This window comes from Peromyscus eremicus, chromosome 22 (assembly GCF_949786415.1).
Source record: "Peromyscus eremicus chromosome 22, PerEre_H2_v1, whole genome shotgun sequence".
Taxonomy (NCBI): Eukaryota; Metazoa; Chordata; class Mammalia; order Rodentia; family Cricetidae; genus Peromyscus; species Peromyscus eremicus.
In genome coordinates this window covers 37,920,046-37,940,441 of record NC_081437.1, presented here as the reverse complement: position 1 = coordinate 37,940,441, position 20,396 = coordinate 37,920,046, and the positions used below count along the sequence as shown (strand labels likewise).

General features: G+C 45.0%; 1 long non-coding RNA gene across 1 annotated transcript; it reads left to right on the top strand.

The window, feature by feature from the left end:
- The first annotated feature begins 544 nt into the window (after positions 1–544).
- LOC131897585 (uncharacterized) lies at positions 545–3,415 on the top strand. The gene is made up of 2 exons (XR_009375733.1): positions 545–719; positions 2,392–3,415. It is a non-coding gene; the product is annotated as an uncharacterized LOC131897585 (long non-coding RNA).
- The last annotated feature ends 16,981 nt before the right edge of the window (positions 3,416–20,396 follow it).

Here is a 20,396-nt window from a genome sequence, read left to right as displayed (position 1 = left end):
TAATATTTTAACCAATATAATGGTCTCTAGCAAAGTTACTAATATTTTTCCCCTCTGAAATTCCTTGAGCTAGGCTTCAGTAGTCTATGTTGCTTTCAGTAACATGGAAGACACATGCCCCTTCTAGGATGGCCCATTGGCCTCTGCTCACAGTGTTCAATTACCTTTGAACCCAAAGTTCTACAGCCTTCCACATTCCTCCCCAGACCAATGTGGTCAGGTCTGTCACATAAATAGCCCTCTTCCTGGTACCAACTTCTGTATTAGTTACTTTTCTATTGCTGTAATAAAACACCATTATGAAGGCAGTGAAAGAAAGCGTTTACTCGGGATTACAGTTCAAGACGATGGCAGAGCCAAGGCCTGCTGGCAGCAACAGCTGAGAGCTCATATCTTTCTCCACAAAGAGGAAGTAGAGAGTGTGTGTGTATGTGTGTATCCACTGGGGAAGGCAGGAGGACTATGAAACCTCAAGCCCACTCTCAGTGACATACTTTCCCCACCAAGGCCATACATACCTCATAATCCTCCTCAAACAGTCCCCAAATGGAGACCAAGACTCAAAATGCCTGAATCTCATGGAGGACTTCTCACTCACAGCACTGCAGAAGTCAGATGTGCTGAAAGTCATGGACCTAAACAGTGGCACTCCCTGAGTTCCATTGGACTACATCCTATGGTTGCTGTGCAGCCCAAGATACAAAGTTACAGGATCTAAGGTTTGCACTGCTGAATCTGAGTCCTGATTTGGTCTGGTCTTTCCTTACTACCCATTTGCCTCTCCCTTTTGAAACAAGAATGGAATATTTACTCTCTGTCATCATACTTTGGAAGTACACAACTTTCATTTTTAATCTTATGCAGTTCATGGGTAAGAATTTGGCATAGTCCTCAAAAAACTTTGTGTGTTTGAACAGTCTGGGAACTCTTGAGGCCATAGAGCTTACGGAAGTGGGACTCCATATATTTTGGTTTATGTGATGGCCTTGAGCTTACAGGGACTAAGATGGCCTGTACTATAGATTGAATCTGGAAATGTCCCCCATAAACTTGTGTTTTGGACACTCATTTCCCAGTTGATAGTTATTTGGGATGTGGGGCTGCCTTTAGAAGGTAAGACCATCTGATAGAAGTAGATCACTTGGGGTAGAACTTTGAAGACTATTGCCTAACCCCTGGTCCTCGCTACTCTCTACATCCTGGGTTGCTCAGCCACACACTTCCATTACTATAAATCCCACCAAGCCTTCCCTGCCATGATGGGCAGAGTCCCTCTCACACCTTGAGTCTTGTTATAGTGAGAAAAAAATAACCAACATAGAAGCCATTCCTCTGGACAATTGTGAGCCTGAAACGAATCCTTCTCCAGTTTCATAGATAAAAACGGTTGGGCTTTTGCTCACCAACCCCACCTCAGCCCTGTGACAACATCTTTGGTGTTCATTGCAAAGCTTACTCCATCAGGCATGGCCCTGACATCATCCCTTTAATTCCCTGAAGTGACTTGCTTAGGGCCACCAGGAACTCACCAGATTTACCCTTCTATCATGTATAAAACCAAGTTCTTACTGAGTTTAGCTTTGTTGCATTTTCTCATTTCCCCCTTAAGTTCCTAAGTGTCTTCCTTTCAGGGTCCACACGTTACCAGCATACAATGTGTACCTGGGATTTGTGTCTGTAGGTGCATCATGAAAGGTCTGCCGGTGCCTGGGTAGATTTTGAGAACTGGCCCATGAGCTCTGTGAGGACATGGAAGCGATGTCACTGTTACAGTTGTTTCTCTGGTGCCTCGCTCAGTGTCTGGCTATTTATATTCTCAGTAGACAGTAACTCAGTAACAGACACTCCCCTAGAGATTTTAAGGACACACTCAGGGGTTCAGTGTTGAATTTTTAAGAGCTCACTGGAATTAAGGAACGACGCAAGGCCCTCCAGTTTGGAGATTAGCAGTCTCAATTCCTGTTCTCTAGACAAATAGTCAACTTCTATATTCCCCTCGAACTACACATGGGATGGCCCTTCAGCAATATTAAAAAGCAATCTCCAAGCTCATTTCTAAATGGGAAACGAAAGAGCCAAAGCAAAGAGCAAATAACCATCCTGGCCAGATGGCTGCTGAATGTTTAGACTGGCCTTAGAGCCCCCTTGGACCAGCACTTCACCCTAGAGCAAGTTTCATTATGTCACTTTGGCCTCTTTGAAGGCCATTAGCACCATATTATAATTAGCACTAGCCATCTAACATGTGTTCTTATGAGCAAGGCAAATCCACCTGAGGAGATAAAGGTGTATTAATGAAATTACAGTCGGAATTCGGCTTCAGAAAGAGCCATGAGAAGTGCTTTAGAATTGACTTTAATCTGACTCCATGTGTACTTCTGCACACTTTAGGGCCCGCTCATCCAAAGAACCAAACACAGAAGCTGTTGCCCCTTATACAAAAGAAGCCAAAAGAACTCCCACGCCATGGTTCAACCACACCTTCATACTCTGCTGGTTCTCAATCACGATGCCACTGTCCTGGGAAAGCTGGAGGAAGGGCTGGAGCCCAAACTGGAAGTTGTACCCAGAACTTCCTTATGGTAAACGTCTGAGAACAAAGTGTAATATGTGGATCAGTCTGAATGGGGAGAAAACAAAGCAGAGTTCCTGGAAGTATATGGAAAACAACTGAGAAGAGCATGGTGATTTTGGAAGCAAACTGCCTATGGCTCTGTGACTACTCGGTGTTGGTAAGCCCACGCTGTTGCCCTTTCTCATTTGTTAGGTGGAGGCAACCATAGCACTTGCTTATGAGAACTCTATGAGAAACCAATGAGTCCATGACTACCATACTTGGGGAAGGCCATGGTATGTTTACTCTACCGTGAGCACCAGCTCTACTGTGTATGGAATGACTGGTCCCTGAGGAGCCAACCTCTGGATAAGTGGTAGAGACACTGAGTTAGAACACCGTAGTCCTTACCCCAGCTCTCGCTCAATGGGTGAAAGGCATTGGTCACATGCTCCTTCCCTTTGGACACCAGGGCCTCCCAACCCCTTATACTGAGAAAGTTAATTAGAAACACCTAGTTCCATCTGGTATATCGCATAACGTATTTTAGAAGTAAAGGCTTAATTTTCAGAAGATATCAAAATTGTCAAGGACTCTCTGCAGTATTTAATTCTAATAGTTAACAGGATCCACTGATCATTCTCCTTTGCTCTGACATCGCACAAAGCAGATCAGGCTGGCAGTTCACTTTCCAACCCACTGGACTGTGAAAGCTCACTCCCCTGAACACCTGAAAGGATGAAAACAGAGAAGGTGGGGTTGCTTCCTGGTCCGTTGATGATCTTGTCACAATGTTAGTTAATGTTCTATGACAGATGAGCAAGCTGCCTCTGGCCTCTTTGATAAATTCACTACTTGCATCAAATGAGGGCTTCAGCTTCATGAGCAACGTCCTCACATCCTAGGACTGACACCTTAAAACTTGGGTGTGTAAGGGGTTTTACTGACTCTATTTACTTATTTGTTTGTTTGGTTATAATTTACTTGTGTGCATGAACACATGTGCCATGGTCCGTGTATGGAGGTCAGAGAACAACTCACAGGAATCGGTTCTCTCCTACACTATGTGGAAGTCCCCATGTTTTTTTGTTTTTGTTTTTGTTTTAGGGGCTCTAATATTCAGGCTACAACAATACCTGTTCCCCCGAAGAGACCTCCAACTTATGGCAAAATGTTTTCAAATTCTACCAAATATTTATGGAGCTGGTAGTCCCTGTCCTGACAGAATATTCTGTGGCACAGACACTGAGGTTAGGAGGGCCAGTTCCAAGGAGGCCTAACTCCCAGCTTCTACCAAGTTAGCACGATACTGAAATAAGAGAGAGGGAATGGTCAGCAACAAAGGAAAGAAAGAAGAGGAGTCCTGGGGTGAGCAGAAACAAGATGTCTCGGTTTGGGAAGGTGGTTTCCGAAGGCTTCTGATCTTCCTGCCGGGATCCTCACTGTCCAGCTTTCCACCACAGCTTCTGGATTCTACCTTCTAGGACCCTTCCACGCTGGGCAAACCCTTCAAACTACTTTTGGACAGTGTCATGTGAACACGAGGGACCCAAAGAACTACTCCCAAGTGAGCACCGAGGACTGTCCGCTCCTTCAGACTCACCCATGGGACGCTGCCAGCTGGGAGACGGTGGAGCCTCCTAACCCAGGCTTCTCGGGCAAGAAGGTAGATCAGTGCCTGAACTGCCTCCCAAGGGTGTTGGCAAGCGTAAGTAGAAAACACCACTGCGTGTAAGCACTGAGAACCTCAGCTCATTACTGCTGTCGTACAGCCCATCTAGTGCTGAATGATACAAAGTGTGTGACATCTCCAATGGGTGGCAAACGGCAAACCAAAAAAAGTATGAGAAAACTCTGTGTGTGCTGTGCATGTGTGTGTGTGTGCAGATGGGCACGTGTGTGCATGCTTAGGCCAGAGATCAATGGGAGGTATCTTCCTACTGTCATCTTAGATTTTCAAACAGTGTTCCTTACTGAATCTGGAGATGCCTCAGAGATTTTCCTCTGTCCATATTCCCAGCATGGGGATTATAGGCACATGTCACTGAGCCCAGATGGACATAAAGTGTCTTCCTCAATCATGATCTTACTGAACTGGGAGCTAGTCCATTTGGCTAGACTGGCTGGCCAGCAAGCAACAGGGATCCAGATGTCTCTGCCTTCCTGGCTCTGTGTTTACAGACATGAACCACCACACTTGGCTTTACTGTGGAGGCTGAGGCTGGAGCTCTGATTCTTACACTTGTACAGCAAATACTTTATCCACTGATCTATCTCCCCAGCGCCCAAACTTAGCCTTTTATATGAGTTACTATTTATGATCTCCAGGGACAAAAAAAACCCAACACTACTTAAATTCCATATAATATTTATTGTGGAATTAATTACAAGAGACTCTGTTAAAATATCAGTTGAAGGAAAAGCAATGTTCAAGCCTCCTGTTGACTACATTGGTGGTAGGCTTTGCCTTTGATTTCTCCCAATTACTTGTCATTACTATTTCTCAATAGTGAAATATTTGTTCGCAATAATATATTGACGTATTTCCTTTAACTTGGCACACTCTCATTTTCCCATCCAAACACTACTTTTTCTACCCCAGCTAAACTTCCGAGACTAGGCAAGAGCACGTTTTCAGGATGGTATGGCTATAGAGTAACTTGAATTCTCAAATTGATTTGTAAACTTTTATGCCAATGTAGGAATGAAAAAGAATCCCAAAGCTAAGTCCAAAAGAGTTATGATTATTTTAAACCATGCAAGTAAATAAAACATTATATAATGCAAACACAACAATCCTAAAAGGCAAATGTTAGAAGGTAAGTTTTCTAGTGAGAAGGAGGAAGATGTTCTTAAGTCAGAAAAAGGATGTGCACAGTTAGCTATCAGTACTGAGTATTTGTGTCAATAAGATGAATCGCCTTCAGCCCTAGAAAATCAGCTTCATTATATTCCTCAAGTGTGGTGTGAAAACTTGAACTATGCTCTTTGACACTGAGAAGGACTGGGAAACACTTGCTCCTCTATAAGAATTCAGTCATACAATAAGCTTTCTTTTGCATGCTGGGAATTGAACCCAGGGTGCCATGCATGCTCCAGCTCTAAGCTCTGAGCCCCAGCTCAGCCAACACACCTTTGCTTCCGGCTGACATCTGAGTCTCTGCACAGTCAGCCCTTCTGGATGTGTCTGCTTATGTCTGTGGCATTTCCCTGCCAGGATGAAATGGAAAACAGCCGAATTCACTATGATGCTCACACTTAGCTTTTGACATCGAGAAACATCCAGAAGTATCATGAACTAAGTCTTCCTGCTGCCTTGGCACGATGTTCAGAAAGTTTTCTGCTACCTGGTACAAGTTCATAAACCAGGTTGACCAGAAGGCATGTTTTAGGTAGTTAGCTGATAGTATGCATTTTTGTCAAAGGACTCCCTCCCAGCTCAGGTGCAACTGTCTGATGAACAGTTATAGAAATTGCTTCTATGAGACACATTAAAACCGTCTGCACAAATTCTCTCTTTTAAGTGTCACTATAATCCCTGTCACACAGCAAAGAACAGGCAAAATACTGGCTCCTGCCTACGGGGTCCTTCGATGTTTTCCATCACGGGGAAGAGAGGCATTCACAAGGCCCACCCATCCCTGAGGAGATGGGTTGCTGGGTGAGGTGAGGGAAGTCATATTTCTCGGTTGTGCAGTCCCTGGAAAATTGTCCTGGTTCAAGTAATTAACCCCCAACCATGTGCATGCAAACAGCAGTAATTTAATACAGCACCCCCCCAACCCAAAGCATCAGTAAGAAGAAGGGTGTGTGTGTGTGTGTGTGTGTGTGTGTGTGTGTGTGTGTGTCTACACACACATGTGCATGTTGCACGTCTCCACCAGAAGCCAGGATGTAGCACTCATGTGGGAATCCTGATGTCATTCACTGTGGTTCTTTCCCAACAGAGAAGGGCTCTTCCTCTTCTCTGCTTCCGTGCTGCACATCCTCCACAGACCGTGGATCACGCCCTCCACAGGCTCTGCCTCCCTTGTAATGTTTTCTCTAGAGCCATCCACAGACCTATCACAATGGCAGATACACAGTGCCTTTAAAAGACTCCTCGAGTCTTTTAAATGTCCCATGCCCCGCTGTGATGGTCCATCTTGTCGTGTTGGCAGTATCTAGACTTATCCAGCGGACAAACCTCTGGACATATCTGTGAGAAAGTCTCTGGAGCAGACACTGATCCCTGGCTACAAACATCATGTGACCAGCCACCTCACACTCCTGTCTCTATTCCTTCCCCCACCGAGATGCTCTGTGTCCTCTTGAACTGTGAGCTAAGATCAACTCTTCCATCCTCCAGTTGCTTTCGTTGGGTATTTTGTTCTGGTAACTATTCAGGTAATAGATTCAAAAGACTTCCCAGAAAATACCTTATTCAGATTTGTCTTACATGTTTACATTGCAATACCTCTTCAAACGACACCGGAAGTCTCAAGTCTGGCTTTGGTCAACGATCAAAATACTTCGTGCTCTCTGTGTGTGTTTGAACTGGCCCCTGACCCATCTATATTCAGAACCTAGGTTACTGCCATCATTTCAGGGTCCTTCGATCTTTCCTGCAGCGTGAGCAGGATCCACAGCCAGCCCCAGGCAGCCCAGCTCTCTGTTCAGCAGCAGCCTGGTGCACTGACCTGCTGTTTAATTGTGCCATGTGGTCCTTAAAAGGCTTTTTTCTTCTTCTCTTTTGAACAGTCAAGATGAAATTGGCTTCTGGTCAGTAACTTTGTTTTCTTCCTCCCTCCCTCGAGGTAGAGTCGCCAAAAAGGATTTTTGTTTTGTTCCATTTTGCCTGCAAAGCTATGGGTAGCCAAATATGACTACAAATTATCTACATTGTTTTTATAAAGAAAAATATATTTATTTTCCTAGTACTTGGAAACATCGCTTGCTGGGGGCCAGGGAACTGATGCCGTTTGCTGATTCCTGTCCCACCCTAACCCTAATTGGAGAGGAGCTGAACACAGCAGAGGATGTTTGTGGCTAAATTGGGGTATTATGAAAATAGTTCACAAAGCAAGTGGAAAGCTATATATAAAAATGATATTTAATTCTCATTTTAAATGAAGCTCAAGACAAAAGGCATATAGGTAAACACAGCTGCAACATTTTAGGCATGTAATCAAATGCAAAAAAAATAATATTGGAAAACTATGTTAATTATTGTAATTAAATTGTGAACAGTATTGATAGAAAAATGTCTTTAAAACATATAAAATCAAAATGGATCTTATCGCACTATCAGAGTTTGATGTGTTGTGGATGAGCGACCTGGGTGTGGGGGTCTTCTAGTTATTTCCCAATGGTCCAGCAAGGAAACAGAGGACGATTGAATGTGACATCTGTCAGCCAATGCCATAGTCTCTAGCTGAAGGTTTGGGAAAATACATGTACCTAAGCCATTCTTAAAAGTTTGGGGGGACCGATGAGAGGATGGCAGATGTCACAGGGTGAGGAGGAAATGCTTTCACGGGTGGATGTGTTGAACACTTGGCCCTCAGCTGCTGTTCTATTCTGAAAGGTGCTAAAAACCCAGGAGGAAAAAGTGGGCCACTGTGAGTGTCGTTAGAGGTTAGAACTTGCCTTGTCCCTTTCTTGCTTTCATTTTTTATTCTTTCTTGTTTTTAATGATTTATTTATTGGTATTTTATGTGCTTTTGTGTTTCGCCTGCATTTATGTCTGTGTGACGGTGTCAGATCCTCTGGGACTCCAATTGTGAGCTGCTATGTGGGTTCTGGGAATTGAACCCCCCGGGTCCTCTGGAAAAGCAGCTGGTGCTCTTAACCACTGAGCCATCTCTCCAGCCCTGCCTGATTCCTTTCTGTGTGTCCATTTCTGCCCTCTGGCTGCTGTGAGGTGAGAGGTCTCCTCTGTCATAGACTCTGGAGGTCATGGTGCTCTGCTTACCTCAGGCCTGAAATGATGGAGCCAACACCGGACTGAAGCCCTGAGGCTGTAACCTATCTTCCTTCACACCATCCCTCTCAGATAAGTGTCATAGCACTGAAAGCCTGACTCACAATGCGGACTTTGAGGCACATGTTCTGAGCTGAGTCCTCATGATCCTTCACATGTCATGAGCCAAGGGGCTCAGGAAGTGTAAGTCTGAGAGGCTGTGAGGAATATGCCGTAGAACCCGTGACGTTTCTCCTGTGTTGTGACGTCATTTGATGAGTGAGAACTTCTCATGCTCCCTTCTCAGAGCTTGGGTGTTTCAGATCTTGGGTGTTTGAGGAAGGACTGAGAAGGTATCTCCATTATGAATTTGGCCACATTCCCAGAGTTAGAAGAATGCCTACGCCTGACCCCCTGGTGTCCCTCTGCTCAGACACTTTCATCTCAGGAGCGGCTCTTAGAGCAACAGCCAGACCCTCCCTCCTCTGCTCCCCTTCCAGCATTGTTAAGGGAGCAGAAAATGAATCGCCACCAAGACGCTTCCTGGTTCCTCTTTCCTTATTTTGTACCACCCAGGAAGAACTGCCACTTCCTGTTTCCTAGCACCTTGACTCCCAGCAGCGCAGGGGTGGGGCTGCTGCTGAGTCTCCCCCATCTGCTGCCTGTGGAGGTGTCAGAGGCTCAGGGCTGCTGCATGCGGAGCACTGCATGCGGAGCACACCACCCCCCGCAAACCTCCATCTCCTGTTCTCGGTTTTCACTGTGGTCTTATCTCTTGCTCAATGAGCAATTCTTTCACTCGCTGGATCATTGACTAGAGTTTCAGAAATGTCCTTTTCTCACTTCTGGAAAGAGAAATCGGTGAGCGTTTTCATTCCTCAGAGCTGAGTTACCACTGAATCATTTCTCTCTGATTTAGTCTGTGTGTGTGTGTGTGTGTGTGTGTGTGTGTGTGTGTGTGTGTGTGTGTGTGTGTGTCTGGTGGGGAACACCACGGACATTAGCTTTACTTTAGTGTTTCATCTGAACGCCCAGTTTTTTGTTTTGTTTTGTATTAAAGGAAGATGGACACTTTTTTCAATGACACTAAACTGGAAATAAGCAAATAACTTGCCACCAGCTGAGTATGCCCGGTCCCTTGTAGGACACCTTTCCCCAACTGGTCTGCAGGTCTTGGTGAGAACATTCCCTCCTTCTGCAGCTCTGTTTATCCTGAGATGGCAAAACTCCTCTTGAATGAAGTCTTCATCTAAATCTAAATCAGCATGCTGTTATGCCTTATTCCATGCCCCTCTACCTGAAAACCAGGTCGTTGCAAACGCTCGGTGCCCACATGGAGACCGATGACTCCACAGCCAGACAGAAAACCACGTATCCTAGGAACTGAGCCAGAGCCACTATGATGTCGTCGTACGGAACCAAAGGCTGGTCACAACAAGAGAGGGACTCAAGCACAGAAGAAACTGTGAAGTGGTAAGAGCTGGTCTCCCAACATTTCAGACAGATTTGGACAATTATAATTAACACTCTCATCACAATGGCAAAATTCTTGGTGGAAGCAACGTAAGAGAGATGCATCTTGAGGGGGCAGCTCTGTCCACAGTTTAAGGAGTTTGTAGCATGGCTTGTCCACACCTTGGAAATCAGAAAGGAAAGAGTTCTGATAGGACCAGAAGTGGGTAGAAGCCTCAAGGCCCACCTGTCTGCTAGACAAGCCACGGTCTCAAAGGTTCCCTAACCTCCCACTACGCTACCAGCAGCAAGTGAGTACGTGCTCAGACGCATGAACTGTTTCACATTTTAATTGTAACACATTGGTTAAGAAGCATCCAGAAGAAAACTGACTCATTAACGTTTTCCCTAATAGGCTGAGAAATCATATCCTTATCAGATAATGAATATATTCAGACCGCAAGAAAAAAAAAAAAAAAGAAACACAGGCATCGTCAAGAGTAGGTTTTAGGATCACTAATTGGGACTTTTGCGCATCAAAGTATGATGTCAGAGCCACCGCTACAGGGGGCTGGCTGAAGGTTATCATTGTTTTAGAAAAATCTTTAAAATACAGTAGTTAAAAACAATCAAGTGCTCATTTAACCATATTTTAGTAGACAGCTTTCAAACACACCGAAGCATGCATATAATTAAAAACCTTTTGATTTGGCAAAAAAATAAAATGATAGTTCACACCTAAGTTATCGCCACAAGAATAGTTTCTTTAATTAGATTAAGTAAGTTTATTTCTTTGAAACGAGTGACAAAAGAAAATTCTAGATCCATCCGAGGAATATAGATACTTTTCTTCTTGCATTTCTTCCTTCTTCTTCCTTCTTCCACCTTACTTATAATTTGATTAAAATTTTTAATTAACTGACGTCCTCTTACCCCCAAATCCTCATCTGTGTGGTAAGATTTGATTAGATATTAAAATAATTAAAATGTGCCAATGAAAAACTTCAGAAGGTGACGGGAGCTCGTGGGCCCCCAGTACTTCCTTCTACTTCTCAGACAACCCCATTTCCAGTTGTTTTATTCAGTGAAGCATTAACAATACATGGTTTCCATGACCATGCTCTGAAAGTCAGAGGAAGCAAAGAAAAGCCAAATGCCCCCGAGTCCCACAGCCAGTGACCGGAAGAATTTTAAACACATTTCGACTCATACATGCCTCCTTTACACATCTTTGGCCTTTGAATTGATTATTTGACACTGAACTGGGTCAGAGTAGCATGACCTGTTCTTTCAGAGCAGGTAGAAGGAAAAATAAATAAATAAACCAGGTAAGAGGTCATGTGAAGTTGTAGGGAGCACAGAGGTCTTGATACTCACAGGCCTGCACTAGGGGACCCTGGAATGTTAGCATCCAGGGTTGTTCCTTCAAGGGAAGAAACGCAAAACCTGTTTTCCACCCAGAAGGCTGGAGGAAGTGTTCTCTGGCCCCGGGATCTTTGTGACCGAAGACTTTCTGTACCAAACACTCCTCCAGAGCCGTTCTCGTAAATGTGTTTTCCTCAGTTAATCTACAGAGCCTAACTTCACGAACTTTATAAAGAGTTTCGGGTGGTCATGTCTGATCTGCAGTTAGCTTACCTGGTTGTTCGAAAAGATGGAGGCATGCTTTGTTGTACATGTGGGATGGGCTTAATCATCCCAAGAATTGTTTTCACCAGATTGTGCTGTGCCTGAAACAAACAACTCAGGGTCAGACTCTCCAAGTTTGAACCAACAAGGGCTACTGAGTCCTGTTGCCCCAAACTGCCTTCTTACCTCCCTCAGCTTGTCACTCTGCTGCCCTGAGAAGGTCACAGAGACACCACCCCAGCTCCCGCCCATCCTTACCCCAAACAAAGTGCAGTGGACAGACTTGGCCAATAAAAACAGGCTCTGAATTGACCTTTGAACTGTTCGTTATGAAAGAAAAACACTGACTGAGAGCTGTGAACACCAAGGAGGATCCTGCCTACCTCACGCAAGTATTTCTTCCACAACCTGATTTGACTCTTCCCAACAGCTCCTGGGTTCACAGCACATCTTCACGCAACTCCTCGGTCTGTCTGTACCCTACACTGCAGCCTGGGTGCCGTAGGAGTGATATCTAATCTGCACCATTCTCAGTCCATCAAAAACCAAGCTCAAATTAGTACCGTGAGCCAGTGTATTGAACAGCTACCTGTACTCAGAGGACAGCACTTGATGCTGATTGTTCAGACACATGATGGTGTCTTTCATGCAGAAACTGGTGTCTTCTGTTCTTCAGGATTATATGACCCTTCTTGACGAAATTCTTAAGATTATTTACATCCTTGGACGAGAACAGCATCTCTGCACCAGTTTGCTGTCATTTCTGAGATTTCACCTGACAGCATCTATCCTCAGTAGCTTCATTTTTAGAGCTTTTTGTCATTTATTTGTCTGTTTGTTGTGTGTCCACGTGTGCATGCATGTGTGTGTGTGTGTCCACATGTGTGGGCATGAACATGTGCACCGGTGTGTTTCAGCACATGTGTATCTGCACATGTACATGTGAGTCAGCGAGAGGAGGCCAGGGTACGTCAGTCAGGTACCCTGATCTAGTCTCTGTCTTCTCCGCTTGAGGCAGGGTCTCTCACTGAGCCTGGAGGTCAGGAACCACAAGCCCCAGCAACCCTACTGTCTCACAGCCCTGGGATGACAAGCATGCACAGCCATGCCTAGCCTTCTACATGGGTGCTGGGTATTAGAACCCAGCTCCTCACGCTCACACAAGTGCTCTTACCTCCTGAGCCACATCCCCGGTTGCCCTAAAAAGGCTTTTTGACAAGAAACATACCTGAGCAGAGAGAAATAGGCCCTGTATCATGTTTGCTTGTGGCCCCCTGCCTTACCAGAAGGAACAGCAAGGCACTTGGGTTTGAGATAATCTCTGTGGTAATGGATGAGTTATATGTTTTTATTATGAAAATTGACTCTTATCTTGGCGCTTAAAATTGTGTTTTTTCATTCTGGAAACTTAAAATGCTTCTGATCAGTGAAAGTACACTCAAAGCCAGTTTGGGCTGAACAGTAGGGATTGGCATACAGTGGTGAAGCCTCAGGGAAGCTCTGGGGCCATTTTTTTTTAATCCCTTCCATTTGGATTTCTACATCTTTTATGCTTAGCTCTCGGTATATCCTGGCTCATTAGCTTACTCTCCAACTTTGTTGAATGAACAAAGAACTCTGCTCAAAGAACTCCAAGAGGTGATTCTCTTGGCTGAATAAAGATCTACTCTTTACCCAATTTTATGTTTGCATTTCGATGCTTTGGGGTTCACCCAGACACAGACTAAAAATGGGTACTAGCAGCTACCAGGAGAACTGAAAATAAGTACCTATGCATCTCTATGCCGCCTTCCTGACAACCTCTTATACGTTCCGGCTGCGATCAGGTTTTGGTAGACTCTTCAGAGTGCTGTGGGCCTGGGATGGCAGCTAAAGTGCTGGAAAGCAGCAAAAACACTTGCTGCTGCACAGTCGTGAAGAGTTGACTCCCCCCTGAATCTACTTGTGCGTTATGTAACTGTGGTGCTTGGAAGACAAACGTGGGGCACCTTGGGGCTTTCTGGCCAACCAATCTAGCAGAATCAGCAAGCTCCAGGTCCAGTGAGAGATGCTGTCTCAAAAAATAAGGTAAACATATTTTTAATCCCAGCACTTCGGAGACGAAGGTAGGCATGTCTCTGTGAGTTCTAAGACTGTGTGAGCTGCATAGCATGCGTCAGCCCAGCCAGAGCTACGCAGTGAGACCCTGCCTCAAAAAACAAAACAAACAAACAAATGAATAAATAAATGAAAGTGCAAGATGATACATAACTTCAACTTCTCACCTCCACACGCACACAAACTAAAGAGTGTGCACTCACACACAGATACACACACATTCACAGCACACAGTTTGCAAATAGATGGCAAATTAAACTTGCTACATATGCCCTGAAGAAGACGAGTTTCTGCTTCACCTGGGAGGAAGGTCACACTTCTGAAAACAGAAGCCATCTCATTACAGAGCAGAAAGGGCTCCGATGAACTCTGAGGAAGCCTGGGTCTTTATTTTATGTTGTCATCACAGAATACCTGAGCCTGGGTTGGTTGCTTGAAGTCTCAGTTTTAGGTCAGGGCCAGGGTGTGAGGGCCCCACAACTGGTTGGGACCACAGAAGAAAGAGGAGAGTGAGAATTAAGAGTGAAGAGATGGCTGAACCCCTTCACAGGGCTCCCTTGAAGGATAACTAAATGCATATCTACATGGAAGCATCCATCATCACCTTTACCTGGGATTGATCCCCATCTCTCAACACTATTGTGTTGGGGATTAGATTCCTTTCATAAGAACTTTGGGGGGACACACTTAGACCACAACTGCTGGCCCTATGGTCATGGTGGTCTTTTGAAAAGCGAGAGTGTGGGAACTACAGTGTCTGAGCCATGCTGGGGTCATAGAATGAGGCTGGCTTCCTGTCGCGCACACTGGCAGCTTGACTGGCAGCTGCGGATGCAGGCTGTCCCCAACTGTATGCCTGTCAGGAGCCCGTGGCTGCATCTGCCTTGCTGATTTTTCAGAAGCCCAGGTGCTGGAGCGAGGCTGCAGGAAACTGGCTTCCTCTTGGATGCACCTGCAAGGATGAGGTTGTGAAGAGCCCTTCAATAAACAGAGTGGGCCTGTTGATGGGAACTTATCTAAGTGATGGCGAGGACCTGGGGGCAGTGTGGGACTCGGGCTGAAGAGCAATCTACCCTTTCTTGAGAAGGAAATAAAATTATTTTAATTACTGTCCATATCTCCTTTTGTTCTTGCCTCAGCTAAACCTAGTGAGAAGAGACCCAGAGATTGACCCATGAGTGGTGTGCAGGGGATGGACGTCAACTCTGGCTGCCAATCAAGTGACTGACACACTGGCTCCCATAGCCAAAAATATCTTCCTGTGCCAATATCTGAAAGTTATTGTTTGAAAGTTGAATCTGGACATTTACAAATTCTTGAGCCAATACAAACCACAGGACAGAAATCTTTAAATACAGGACCTGCTACACATTTGAAGATGCTGGTCAACCTTACAATAAAAAAAGCTTCAGGGATAGTGGTTTTTTGCCCATATATTACTAGTTTCAACTTGAACAGTAACAAGGACAATTAGCTAAATATCTGATTAGTTCTTAGCATTAATGAATGCAGTAGACACGGCTCTCTGTCCACATCTCCAATCATTTCAGAGCATGTTCATTAGCTGTCATGCCTCAGCTTTCTTGGAAGAGAATGTTTTCACACTTCAAGTTTTTTCCCCGGAGTACATGTGTTTGAGTGGAAAATTTCCAACGTGAAAAATCTCTGAGATGACACTCTCCCCGCTCACATGTGCTGCCTAAAAGCAACAACTCTGGAATGTCTGTGAGTTTTCTTTGCATAGTCTACATACCCAAGGCTTTGGGAGTCCAAAGATTTCATCCCCAAACATCCAGCTACGGAATAAGAGAGAGAGAGACCATTTGGCTCACCACAGCCTGTTGTTTCTACGATCTATTTGTAATTTAATTGCTTATTTAATAGCCCCCCTCTCTCTCTGCCTTAGCTATCTTGCCTGGTAAGCCATTTCACACACATCCGTGGTTCTCTGCATGGATAAAAGGAGAAGGAGCTCTGGCATCTGCTCGGAATTTGTTTTTCTTTAATTTTCATTTATACGCTCTTGTTCCATCATCTGCGTTGGGCTCAAAATAGGAAGCCATGTTGACATTTTCCAACCCATTTAAATTTTATGTTCTTTAATTAAAATCCCCCTCTTAACTAGATAGACTGCTAACCTGGTGTAGATGCTGTGTTGTTACAATGGAATGAGGATGGGTTTTTGTTTTTAGCCACACCCCCTTTGTACATAAAGGATAAACAAGACCTGAAGTCACATTATTTCCATGTTATCCAAAAATCAAAGGATATTTACACGCTCTCTCTTCCCTCAAGTCAAGATCTAAATGAAGTTGGGTGAAGCTCAGTCTGGAATGGTAGTGCATGGCCAGTGTGCTGGCTCTGGAGACAGACAGCCGCCCGTCTATGTTGGATAGCACAGAAGTTATCCAAAATCCCAGCTCCTGTTCACAACCCTGGAAGCTAATAGAACATTTGGACCATGCATAAATGACATAAATAGCACATGTATGTTACACACACACACACACACACACACACACACAATAAACTACATATCATATTTTCCTATGAGACAGAGAGGTAACATCAGGTGTAAGTGGGAAGGAAGAATAAAATGGACTTGGGTAAAATTTGGGTTATGGTGGAAGGAATGCACCAGGACTATACTCCTTAGAAGCAGGGTAGGAACCATATTCTCTTTAATAACTCTTGTCCGTTGCATCCCTCAATATAGAGAAAAGTTTTGTAAATAATTGACGTTTGGTCTTTTTTTGTTATTTTTAGATACAATTGTATTATAAATGATAAAGAAGAGCCCTAGAACATTTCAGAAAAAGGAAAGTTTTCTATTTAAAATAAAAAAGGGCGGGGGTGGGGGAGGTTATTGTGTAGATGTCCAGACATTTTCATACAAATGCACATTATACGTTGAGCATTGTCTCCTATGCCCTCTGTCCTCCCTTCCTTCCCCACATCAGTCTTAGCAAAAAGCAAGCTGCCTAGGGGGCCCCAAGGAAACATGCATTCTAGTGTAAAGATCCACCAAAAAATGAGGGAAGCACCAAGGCATGATGAGGGCATCACTTCGAAGGACAAGGTCAGACTGGCTCCTCCAGGAAGTGTAATCAAAACCCAAGACACTGAGGGTAGGCGGGAAGTTCTGGCCTGAGAAGCCTTCTTGTGTATATATGGGGGATGACTGACAGGCAGCTGATGCCTACCCCTACCCCTTCCCATTCAACAAAAGGGTGCTGAGGAGAGGGACATTTCCTGGGGACCCCTAGAATTTCCCAGCAGGAGAAACCCTGGTGGACCCAGAAGCAGAAGAGAGGGGCTCCAGCAGCTGCCCCCCAGAGCAGATGTAGGTTCCCAAAGGCTTTTCACAGGCTCTAGGGTCACTCCTGCCTGCTGCTCTCTTAGACACTGGAGCATCCCAAGGAGCTTCCTAAGGAGTCTCAGTTCTGTGTTTCACATTCTCCATGTGACCAAGGTCTTGGGATCTAGTATCTGTCAGTAGCTGTTCTTTGATCTTTTCCCAGGGTTCCCCAACGCCACGTTAAACCCCTTTTCCCAGAGTACAAACCATAACTGCCTCCCATCAAAACCCAGAGCATGTGCCATAGAATGGTCCTCAGCAAGGCTAGCCTAGGCATAATCAAAGACGCCACTGCCAAGAAGACGGAAAGGCGCATTGCCCAGGGAAAGGAATCTGAAGAGATCTTTCATTAGAGTAGATTTGCTCAGACTGGGGAACAGGGAGGGTTGTGCACACCAGCTCCTTTTCCACAAGCTTGCTTTCTTGGTATGCTGTCAAGACACAGCACGTCTGAGAAGGTTGAATTCAGCTTGCAGTCACAAATTTCATCTTCCGAAATGGCTGAAACGCCAAAAGTATAAGCACAACATTGCCTTTTCTAACCAAGTGGGTCCTGACAGGGCTTAGAATGGGTCGCCGGAGTCAATGAGAAGAACACCGTGTCAAGGGAAAGGACGCATGTGTGGTGATTCCCAGAACCATCGCACAACAGGGTGTTGATTACTTAGAAATCACAAATTAACTTTCCATTAAAATACATATAATTATACGATTTAATGTGGGGAAATAATATACTGCAGATATTTCCAGTCTGCTAATCCTAAGTAACACGAATGAATGGTTTGCTTAAATGTAACGGGGGAAAGTCAACCCTCTCCTGGATTCACCAGGGCTATGACCCAGGGGGCTTTGTATTTGGCCTTTGCTAACTATAAATCTAATCCTTTTCCAACAAGATTGAGATTTCAAAGGCAGACAGCCTTAGGAGTTTGAGAAAGAGCAAGCTATGCCTCAATCGTCCTGGGAATTCACTCTGCCCCGTCATGAGGGCAGTGAGTCACATCTTTGTGTTTTGTTCTCTCAAGTAGAAATCATGAGGGTTTTTTTTTTGTAATGCTTTTATCGTTAGCACATAATTTACACATCACAGAATTCATTCTTTCAGTGGTAGACACAGTATACAATACTATACAAGTAGAGTATAGCTCCGTGATACTCTAACCAACCGACAAGGAACCTCCGAGAGAACTGTGAAATCGGAAACTCAAAGCCTTCTTGAAAGGAGCAACTGGGGGCTGGAACTCAGCCATAGAATACTCACCTAGCATTCCTAAAGTCATGGATTTGATCTACAGTGCTGTGTGAACCAGGTGTGGTGGTGCTTCATCACCCTGTAGATGAAGCAATCAAGGGGATGGACAAGAGGACTAGAAGTCCAAGGGCATCTTTGGCCACATACGAAGGTCAGTCTGAGATACACGAGACCTGGTCTATAAAGAAAAAAGCAACAGAGATGGGGGTAAGGGACAGGAGGGACGGGGAAGGAGGGAGGGAGAGAGGGAGGAAGGGGGAAGGAGGGAAAAAGGGGTGGGGGACCCACCTAGCTCTGTCTTGGGATGTCTTGCCATTCAGCTCTGTCTCTGGAATCTTCCAATGAAGGTAGCACATAGATAGCATTCCTAATTCAAGGAAGTACATCCGAAGGCAAGGTGAGCCTGACACCTGACCTTGACTGGATCAGTGAAGTCTTGAAAGCAGTCACTAGGATTTCCAACTGACATTTTGGACCCACAAGATATAGACAGCAATGCCCATAATAATGTGTTGCTAAACACAAGGAACTGGGAGTCAAGCCTTTCCCTGGAGAAGGTACTCTGCAATTGGGGTCTCTAAGAACTTAAAGACTGCAAATCTATTGAAGGATGAGGGATTGAAGCTTACATTCCCAGGCAAAGAAGGTTTTGTTGCATCATCTGCTCATGAACAGAGGAGGAGAGAAGGAGAAAAAAAAACACAATAAAACACACACACACAAAGCCCTACCATGGAGACAGGAGAGCATGAAGGAGGGAGCTGAGAGCTAGGGAGCACATCTGCTCACAGCTGCCATGGCCTATTTCTATTTACCTGATTACCTAAAGCTGGAAGGTGATTGGGTTTCATGCAGTTCTACCTCCTCCAGCACTTGGTTTTCTTGGCGAAATCACCTCCTCTCTCTGAACTGCTTGTCCTTTCAAAGTGCTTACTTTGTGCCGCTGCAGAAGTACACACATTTTTTGGCCAAAGTGGTGGAATTTGCAGCCAAACGCAAAAGAATATGTGCAATTAATGAATAGACGGCGATGGACTATAATTTACAGATGATTTGGCAGGGGCAGAACGAGTGAGACATGGCCCGTTTTGTTCCCAGTCCTGGTTCCCGTGAAGTCTTCTTTTATGCAAATAAAATATCAGAGAAAGGAAAATGAATGGCTAGGAGTGTGGGAGAATTTCACGGTGCCCTTTTATTCCTGGGGACAAGTATTTGATGGTCACAGTGAGATCTTAACTATCTCTCTGCACAGCCCTGAGAGACTAGCAGTCAGACAGACTCCCTGATAGACAGACAGATAGGGAGAGGGGCCCTGGCTAGGGAATAAAGGCAGCAAATTTCCAAGATGGCCAACTTCTTCTTCAACCTCCTGACTTGAGACAGAAGCCGGCCAGCTTTTGCCTCTCACCAGCGGGCACACTGCTGATGGACAAGGTCAAGGCTTGCTCAGGACATGCCACACAGGAGTTGCAGACCAACCAACCACCCCATATGTCTTCAAAATGACCAACCCTAAAGTAGGGGAGGAAGACTCTTCGGGAACGGTTAAACCCCCAGACCAGATGTTTGGGCCCTCTCCCCAGTTTTGCCAAGGGTCTTTTCTCTGTGTATCTGCTCCATGTGTGTGTTTCTCCACCCCCAACAAATGCCTTTCCTTAACTGCTGATTCTGGCTCTGTCTGTTGTGTTAGAGACCTCCCCATTGCTACCTCAGATTTTTCCTGCCTTTTAATTCTTTAACTGGTAGAGAAAACAAATGAACCTGATCAAGACCCCTGGACTGTATCACCCCCAAATGAGACCATGCTAAACCGGTTCCTGCTGATCGGTCTGCCATCAACGCCATGGTCTGTCATTAAAAAGATTCACACAGTCTTCAAAGATGCTACATGCACTGAACAAGTAACAGGATGCTAGAGCCAACTTTCAAGGGATCTCCAGTTTGAAATCATCCAACACTTACCGATTTTACTAGGAAAAGGGACCTTAATGTCTTCCTGGGCCTCTGAAGATGGTTGTGCCCAGAGCAAACTGGAGGCTTGGGCTTCTGTGCTCTGGGCTTGGGGATGGAGCTAGTGAGCAAAGGAAAGCATTTGTGCCCAAAGGAGAAGGAG